Source organism: Chiloscyllium punctatum, unplaced genomic scaffold (assembly GCF_047496795.1).
Source record: "Chiloscyllium punctatum isolate Juve2018m unplaced genomic scaffold, sChiPun1.3 scaffold_525, whole genome shotgun sequence".
Classification (NCBI taxonomy): Eukaryota; Metazoa; Chordata; class Chondrichthyes; order Orectolobiformes; family Hemiscylliidae; genus Chiloscyllium; species Chiloscyllium punctatum.
In genome coordinates, this window is record NW_027310259.1 from 57990 (window position 1) to 67989 (window position 10000).

Genomic DNA, 10000 nt, shown 5'->3' on the forward strand with positions numbered 1-10000 from the left:
CTCAGGCAAGGGTCAGCCCGCAGCCTTCCTGGCAACACCCAGGGGAACCAGGCCACTCGCGTCTCTCGCCTTCATTTTCGACACGAGCGCCTGCGGAGGGCCACCACCCCCTCCGATTGTCAAGAGACCTCCGCACCGGCCTCTGACTTACTCTCAGAATGGACGGAAAGAGCCGGGTAAGCCTTTGAAAAGATTCGACCACGTGCCGAAAACTTTAGACTTCCGTGAGCTCTCCGGCTTGCACCGAGACCCGAAGTCGACGTGCTTAGCACCACGGGACCCCTTTCGCCTGCAGGTCCCGAGCCGCCTTTTATTTTTGTTACGAGTATCGTGTTCCCCAAACCTGGGTGACGAGCACCGCAGGGCGGCAGAGCCATCGCGCTTGTCCGGGTGGCAGAGGAGGACCAGACTATTCACAAATAGCGGCCCAACGACTCCCAGAGCCGGTCGTGCGGCAGGCGAGGTCTGCTCTCATCACAAGAGGCTTTAGGGAGTGCTCAGGCAACGGTCAGCCCGCAGCCTTCTTGGCAACACCCAAGGGAACCAGGCCACTCGCGTCTCTCGCCTTCATTTTGGACACGAGCGCCTGTGGAGGGACGGCCGGAGTCAACGTGGGGTTTGCCCGCCCTCCAATAGTGTCAAAAGACCGCCGCACAAGTCTCTGACTGACTCTTAGAACAGACAGAAAGAGTTTGTCAAATCTGTCAAAAAATTGACAAAGTGTCAAAAATTCGACTTCCAAGAGCTCTCCGGCATGCACTCATACCTGTCATTAAAGTGCTATGCCCGTGGAACCGTTTTTCGGATGCCTTTCAGAACGGTCCCGCGCCGCCATTTTGTTCTAAAAATCGTGTTCCCATATATCTCCGGGTACCCCGCCAACCTCACTGCGGAAAAACTACAAGTGGCACTGAATGGGTCTGAATTCCAAATTTGACTGCATCGGTCTGGAACTCGGTCCGGTCAAAACCGTTTGGATTTTTCTCGGTCCGGACTTCCGCGACAGACAAAGTTAAAGTTTTCGGGCTGCAGGCACAAAACGACAGCTGGCCATTTGCCGGGCTCAATTCACCCAATTCCTCCGGCACTTCGGAGCACATGTTCGGTGTAAGTTTGCGAATCTTTCCCGATGCTGCAGCATTTTCCTCCGCTGACACTTAGAATATTTTTCACACTTTGCTGAAAATTTTTCTAAGTGTTTTTTTCCAAGTTTTCCTGGTTACTGATTTCTTCTTTTTAAACATTTTTCTAAGTTTTTCTGGTTACTGATTTCTTCTTTTTAAACATTTTTCGCAGTTTGTCTGGTTACTGATTTCTTCTTTTTAAACATTTTTCGCCGTTTTTCTGGTTACTGATTTCTTCTTTTTAAACATTTTTCGCCGTTTTTCTGGTTACTGATTTCTTCTTTTTAAACATTTTTCTAAGTTTTTCTGGTTACTCATTTCTTCTTTTTAAACATTTTTCTAAGTTTTTCTGGTTACTGATTTCTTCTTTTTAAACGTTTTTCTGGTTACTCATTTCTTCTTTTTAAACATTTTTCTAAGTTTTTCTGGTTACTCACTTCTTCTTTTTAAACATTTTTCGCCGTTTTTCTGGTTACTGATTTCTTCTTTTTAAACATTTTTCTAAGTTTTTCTGGTTACTCATTTCTTCTTTTTAAACATTTTTCTAAGTTTTTCTGGTTACTCATTTCTTCTTTTTAAACATTTTTCTAAGTTTTTCTGGTTACTGATTTCTTCTTTTTAAACATTTTTCTAAGTTTTTCTGGTTACTGATTTCTTCTTTTTAAACATTTTTCTAAGTTTTCCTGGTTACTCATTTCTTCTTTTTAAACATTTTTCTAAGTTTTCCTGGTTACTCATTTCTTCTTTTTAAACATTTTTCTAAGTTTTCCTGGTTACTGATTTCTTCTTTTTAAACATTTTTCGCAGTTTTTCTGGTTACTGATTTCTTCTTTTTAAACATTTTTTCGCAGTTTGTCTGGTTACTGATTTCTTCTTTTTAAACATTTTTCGCCGTTTTTCTGGTTACTGATTTCTTCTTTTTAAACATTTTTCGCCGTTTTTCTGGTTACTGATTTCTTCTTTTTAAGCATTTTTCTAAGTTTTTCTGGTTACTCATTTCTTCTTTTTAAACATTTTTCTAAGTTTTTCTGGTTACTGATTTCTTCTTTTTAAACATTTTTCTAAGTTTTTCTGGTTACTCATTTCTTCTTTTTAAACATTTTTCTAAGTTTTTCTGGTTACTCACTTCTTCTTTTTAAACATTTTTCTAAGTTTTTCTGGTTACTGATTTCTTCTTTTTAAACATTTTTCGCCGTTTTTCTGGTTACTGATTTCTTCTTTTTAAACATTTTTCTAAGTTTTTCTGGTTACTCATTTCTTCTTTTTAAACATTTTTCTAAGTTTTTCTGGTTACTGATTTCTTCTTTTTAAACATTTTTCTAAGTTTTCCTGGTTACTGATTTCTTCTTTTTAAACATTTTTCGCAGTTTTTCTGGTTACTGATTTCTTCTTTTTAAACATTTTTCTAAGTTTTCCTGGTTACTGATTTCTTCTTTTTAAACATTTTTCGCAGTTTTTCTGGTTACTGATTTCTTCTTTTTAAACATTTTTCTAAGTTTTTCTGGTTACTGATTTCTTCTTTTTAAACATTTTTCTAAGTTTTTCTGGTTACTCACTTCTTCTTTTTAAACATTTTTCTAAGTTTTCCTGGTTACTGATTTCTTCTTTTTAAACATTTTTCGCAGTTTGTCTGGTTACTGATTTCTTCTTTTTAAACATTTTTCGCAGTTTTTCTGGTTACTGATTTCTTCTTTTTAAACATTTTTCTAAGTTTTTCTGGTTACTCACTTCTTCTTTTATAACATTTTTCTAAGTTTTCCTGGTTACTGATTTCTTCTTTTTAAACATTTTTCTAAGTTTTCCTGGTTACTGATTTCTTCTTTTTAAACATTTTTCTAAGTTTTCCTGGTTACTGATTTCTTCTTTTTAAACATTTTTCTAAGTTTTTCTGGTTACTCATTTCTTCTTTTTAAACATTTTTCGCAGTTTTTCTGGTTACTGATTTCTTCTTTTTAAACATTTTCCTAAGTTTTCCTGGTTACTGATTTCTTCTTTTTAAACATTTTTCTAAGTTTTCCTGGTTACTCATTTCTTCTTTTTGATCATTTTTCTAAGTTTTCCTGGTTACTGATTTCTTCGTTTTGAACATTTTTCTAAGTTTTCCTGGTTACTCACTTCTTCTTTTCAAACATTTTTCTTCGTTTTTCTGTTTACTCATTTAGCACTTTCAGGCACTTTCCCATCATTTCCTCGTTCCCGATTTCACCCTTTAAAACGCTTTCGGGCATTTCCCTAAGTTTTGCGGTTCACTCGTTTGGGACTCACTGACACCTTCTCTAGCTTCCCTGCTCACTTTTTTCGTACTGTTGAGAAAATTCGAACCCTTTCCTTAACTATGCCGGTTACTGACTTCACCGCTTCAGACCCTTGTCCCCGTAATGAAAGATACCATTTCCCACCGTGGGAAATGCACGAAAATCGGACTGAACACGGGGGAGGCTCCCCCCTCGAAGGCGAGACCGTCGGCAGAACCGCCGGGTCAAACCCGGCCGAGCTACCCGGCTTACAAGTCTCAAAGTCGGTATGAGCAGTCACGTCCACCCCCATTCCCTTTTGGACCACTTCCCACGGTTCCAAATGCATGAAAATCGGCCTGTACACGGGGGAGGCACCCGCCTCGAAGACGAGACCGTCGGCAGAACCGCCGGGTCAAACCCGGCTGAGCTACCCGGCTCGGAAGCGCCAAAGTCGGGTTGAGCAGTCACATTCACTCCCATCGACGTTTGGACCACTTCCCACGGTTCGAAATGCACGGAAATCGGCCTGTACACGGGGGAGGCACCCGCCTCGAAGAGGAGACTGTCGGCAGAACCGCCGGGTCAAACCCGGCTGTGCTAACCGGCTCGGAAGCGCCAAAGTCGGGTTGAGCAGTCACATTCACTCCCATCCCCTTTTGGGCAACTTCCCACGGTTGGAAATGCATGGAAATCGGACTGAACACGGGGGAGGCTCCCCCCTCGAAGGCGAGACCGTCGGCAGAACCGCAGGATCAAACCCGGCTGAGCTACCCGGCTTACAAGTCTCAAAGTCGGTATGAGCAGACACGTCCACCCCCATTCCCTTTTGGACCACTTCCCACGGTTCGAAATGCATGAAAATCGGCCTGTATACGGGGGAGGCACCCGCCTCGAAGACGAGACCGTCGGCAGACCCGCCGGGTCAAACCCGGCTGAGCTACCCGGCTCGGAAGCGCCAAAGTCGGGTTGAGCAGTCACATTCACTCCCATCCCCTTTTGGACCACTTCCCACGGTTCGAAATGCACGAAAATCGGCCTGTACACGGGGGAGGCACCCGCCTCGAAGACGAGACCGTCGGCAGAACCGCCGGAACAAACCCGGCTGAGCTACCCGGCTTACAAGTCTCAAAGTCGGTATGAGCAGACACGTCCACCCCCATTCCCTTTTGGACCACTTCCCACGGTTCGAAATGCATGAAAATCGGCCTGTATACGGGGGAGGCACCCGCCTCGAAGACGAGACCGTCGGCAGACCCGCCGGGTCAAACCCGGCTGAGCTACCCGGCTCGGAAGCGCCAAAGTCGGGTTGAGCAGTCACATTCACTCCCATCCCCTTTTGAACCTCTTCCCACCGTTGGAAATGCACGAAAATCGGCCTGTACACGGGGGAGGCTCCCCCCTCGAAGGCGAGACCGTCGGCAGAACCGCCGGGTCAAACCCGGCTGAGCTACCCGGCTTACAAGTCTCGAAGTCGGGTTGAGCAGTCACATTCACTCCCATCGACTTTTGGGCAACTTCCCACCGTTGCAAATGCATGAAAATCGGCCTGTACACGGGGGAGGCACCCGCCTCGAAGTCGAGACCGTCGGCAGAACCGCCGGGTCCAACCCGGCTGAGCTACCCGGCTTACAAGTCTCAAAGCCGGGTTGGGCAGTCACGTTCACCCCCATTCCCTTTTGGATCACTTCCCACGGTTCGAAATGCACGAAAACCGGCCTGTACACGGGGGAGGGTCCGCCCTCGAAGGCGAGACCGTCGGCAGAACCGCCGGGTCAAACCTGGCTGAGCTACCCGGCTTACAAGTCTCAAAGTCGGGTTGAGCAGTCACGTTCACTCCCATCGACTTTTAGACCACTTCCCACGGTTCGAAATGCACGAAAATCGGCCTGTACACGGGGGAGGCACCCGCCTCGAAGACGAGACCGTCGGCAGAACCGCCGGGTCAAACCCGGCCGAGCTACCCGGGTTAGAAGCCTCAGAGTCGGGTTGAGCAGTCACGTTCACTCCCATCGACTTTTAGACCACTTCCCACGGTTGGAAATGCACGAAAATCGGCCTGTACACGGGGGTGGCATCCGCCTCGAAGACGAGACCGTCGGCAGAACCGCCGGGTCAAACCCGGCTGAGCTACCCGGCTTACAAGTCTCAAAGTCGGGTTGAGCAGTCACATTCACTCCCATCGACTTTTGGGCAACTTCCCACGGTTCGAAATGCACAAGATTCGGCCTGAACACGGGGGACGCTCCCCCCTCGAAGGCGAGACCGTCGGCAGACCCGCCGGGTCAAACCCGGCTGAGCTACCCGGCTCGGAAGCGCCAAAGTCGGTATGAGCAGTCACGTTCACTCCCATCCCCTTTTGGACCGCTTCCCACGGTACGAAATGCATGAAAATCGGCCTGTACACGGGGGAGGCACCCGCCTCGAAGACGAGACCGTCGGCAGAACCGCCGGGTCAAACCCGGCTGAGCTACCCGGCTTACAAGTCTCAAAGTCGGGTTGAGCAGTCACATTCACTCCCATCGACTTTTGGGCAACTTCCCACGGTTCGAAATGCACAAAATTCGGCCTGAACACGGGGGACGCTCCCCCCTCGAAGGCGAGACCGTCGGCAGAACCGCCGGGTCAAACCCGGCTGAGCTACCCGGCTTAAAAGTCTCAAAGTCGGTATGAGCAGTCACATTCACCCCCATTCCCTTTTGGACCACTTCCCACGGTTGGAAATGCATGAAAATCGGCCTGGACACGGGGGAGGCTCCCCCCTCGATGACGAGACCGTCGGCAGAACCGCCGGAACAAACCCGGCTGAGCTACCCGGCTTACAAGTCTCAAAGTCGGTATGAGCAGACACGTCCACCCCCATTCCCTTTTGGACCACTTCCCACCGTTGGAAATGCACGAAAATCGGCCTGTACACGGGGGAGGCACCGGCCTCGAAGACGAGACCGTCGGCAGAACCGCCGGATCAAACCCGGCCGAGCTACCCGGGTTAGAAGCCTCAGAGTCGGGTTGAGCAGTCACATTCACTCCCATCCCCTTTTGAACCTCTTCCCACCGTTGGAAATGCACGAAAATCGGCCTGTACACGGGGGAGGCTCCCCCCTCGAAGGCGAGACCGTCGGCAGAACCGCCGGGTCAAACCCGGCTGAGCTACCCGGCTTAAAAGTCTCAAAGTCGGGTTGAGCAGTCACATTCACTCCCATCGACTTTTGGGCAACTTCCCACCGTTGCAAATGCATGAAAATCGGCCTGTACACGGGGGAGGCTCCGCCCTCGAAGGCGAGACCGACGGCAGAACCGCCGGGTCAAACCCGGCCGGGCTACCCGGGTTAGAAGCCTCAGAGTCGGGTTGAGCAGTCGCATTCACCCCCATCCCCTTTTGAACCTCTTCCCACCGTTGGAAATGCACGAAAATCGGCCTGTACACGGGGGAGGCACCGGCCTCGAAGACGAGACCGTCGGCAGAACCGCCGGATCAAACCCGGCCGAGCTACCCGGGTTAGAAGCCTCAGAGTCGGGTTGAGCAGTCACATTCACTCCCATCCCCTTTTGAACCTCTTCCCACCGTTGGAAATGCACGGAAATCGGCCTGTACACGGGGGAGGCTCCCCCCTCGAAGGCGAGACCGTCGGCAGAACCGCCGGGTCAAACCCGGCTGAGCTACCCGGCTTACAAGTCTCAAAGTCGGTATGAGCAGACACGTCCACCCCCATTCCCTTTTGGACCACTTCCCACCGTTGGAAATGCACGAAAATCGGCCTGTACACGGGGGAGGCACCGGCCTCGAAGACGAGACCGTCGGCAGAACCGCCGGATCAAACCCGGCCGAGCTACCCGGGTTAGAAGCCTCAGAGTCGGGTTGAGCAGTCACATTCACTCCCATCCCCTTTTGAACCTCTTCCCACCGTTGGAAATGCACGAAAATCGGCCTGTACACGGGGGAGGCTCCCCCCTCGAAGGCGAGACCGTCGGCAGAACCGCCGGGTCAAACCCGGCTGAGCTACCCGGCTTAAAAGTCTCAAAGTCGGGTTGAGCAGTCACATTCACTCCCATCGACTTTTGGGCAACTTCCCACCGTTGCAAATGCATGAAAATCGGCCTGTACACGGGGGAGGCTCCGCCCTCGAAGGCGAGACCGACGGCAGAACCGCCGGGTCAAACCCGGCCGGGCTACCCGGCTCGGAAGCGCCAAAGTCGGGTTGAGCAGTCACATTCACCCCCATCCCCTTTTGGGCCACTTCCCACGGTTCGAAATGCATGAAAATCGGCCTGTACACGGGGGACGCTCCCCCCTCGAAGGCGAGGCAGTCGGCAGAACCGCCGGGTCAAACCCGGCTGAGCTACCCGGGTTAGATGCCTCAAAGTCGGGTTGAGCAGTCACATTCACCCCCATCCCCTTTCGGCCCCCTTCCCACGGTTGGAAATGCATGAAAATCGGCCTGTACACGGTGGGCGCTCCCCCCTCGAAGGTGAGACCTTCGGCAGAACCGCCGGGTCAAATCCTGCCGAGCTACCCGCGTTAGAGGTCTCAATGTCGGCTTCAGCAGTCACATTCAATCCCATTCCCGTTTGGACCTCTTCCCGCCGATGGAAATGCACAAAATTCGGCCTGAACACGCGGGGCGCTCCCCCCTCGAAGGCGAGACCGTCGCCAGAACCGCCGGGTCAAATCCGGCTGAGCTACCCGCGTTACAGGTCTCAAAGTCGGGTTGAGCAGTCACGTTCACCCCCATCCCCTTTCGGACCCCTTCCCACGGTTGGAAATGCATGAAAATCGGCCTGTACACGGTGGGCGCTCCCCCCTCGAAGGTGAGACCTTCGGCAGAACCGCCGGGTCAAATCCGGCCGAGCTACCCGCGTTAGAGGTCTCAATGTCGGCTTCAGCAGTCACATTCAATCCCATTCCCGTTTGGACCTCTTCCCGCCGATGGAAATGCACAAAATTCGGCCTGAACACGCGGGACGCTCCCCCCTCGAAGGTGAGACCTTCGGCAGAACCGCCGGGTCAAATCCGGCCGAGCTACCCGCGTTAGAGGTCTCAATGTCGGCTTCAGCAGTCACATTCAATCCCATTCCCGTTTGGACCTCTTCCCGCCGATGGAAATGCACAAAATTCGGCCTGAACACGCGGGACGCTCCCCCCTCGAAGGCGAGACCGTCGCCAGAACCGCCGGGTCAAATCCGGCTGAGCTACCCGCGTTACAGGTCTCAAAGTCGGGTTGAGCAGTCACGTTCACCCCCATCCCCTTTCGGACCCCTTCCCACGGTTGGAAATGCATGAAAATCGGCCTGTACACGGTGGGCGCTCCCCCCTCGAAGGTGAGACCTTCGGCAGAACCGCCGGGTCAAATCCGGCCGAGCTACCCGCGTTAGAGGTCTCAATGTCGGCTTCAGCAGTCACATTCAATCCCATTCCCGTTTGGACCTCTTCCCGCCGATGGAAATGCACAAAATTCGGCCTGAACACGCGGGACGCTCCCCCCTCGAAGGTGAGACCTTCGGCAGAACCGCCGGGTCAAATCCGGCCGAGCTACCCGCGTTAGAGGTCTCAATGTCGGCTTCAGCAGTCACATTCAATCCCATTCCCGTTTGGACCTCTTCCCGCCGATGGAAATGCACAAAATTCGGCCTGAACACGCGGGACGCTCCCCCCTCGAAGGCGAGACCGTCGCCAGAACCGCCGGGTCAAATCCGGCTGAGCTACCCGCGTTAGAGGTCTCAAAGTCGGGTTGAGCAGTCACGTTCACCCCCATCCCCTTTCGGACCCCTTCCCACGGTTGGAAATGCATGAAAATCGGCCTGTACACGGTGGGCGCTCCCCCCTCGAAGCTGAGACCTTCGGCAGAACCGCCGGGTCAAATCCGGCCGAGCTACCCGCGTTAGAGGTCTCAATGTCGGCTTCAGCAGTCACATTCAATCCCATTCCCGTTTGGACCTCTTCCCGCCGATGGAAATGCACAAAACTCGGCCTGAACACGCGGGACGCTCCCCCCTCGAAGGTGAGACCTTCGGCAGACCCGCCGGGTCAAATCCGGCCGAGCTACCCGCGTTAGAGGTCTCAATGTCGGCTTCAGCAGTCACATTCAATCCCATTCCCGTTTGGACCTCTTCCCGCCGATGGAAATGCACAAAATTCGGCCTGAACACGCGGGACGCTCCCCCCTCGAAGGCGAGACCGTCGCCAGAACCGCCGGGTCAAATCCGGCCGAGCTACCCGCGTTAGAGGTCTCAATGTCGGCTTCAGCAGTCACATTCAATCCCATTCCCTTTTGGAACACTTCCCGCCGTTAACAATGCACGATATTCGGCCTGAACACGCGGGACGCTCCCCCCTCGAAGGTGAGACCTTCGGCAGAACCGCCGGGTCAAATCCGGCCGAGCTACCCGCGTTAGAGGTCTCAATGTCGGCTTCAGCAGTCACATTCAATCCCATTCCCGTTTGGACCTCTTCCCGCCGATGGAAATGCACAAAATTCGGCCTGAACACGCGGGACGCTCCCCCCTCGAAGGCGAGACCGTCGCCAGAACCGCCGGGTCAAATCCGGCCGAGCTACCCGCGTTAGAGGTCTCAATGTCGGCTTCAGCAGTCACATTCAATCCCATTCACGTTTGGAACACTTCCCGCCGTTAACAATGCACGAT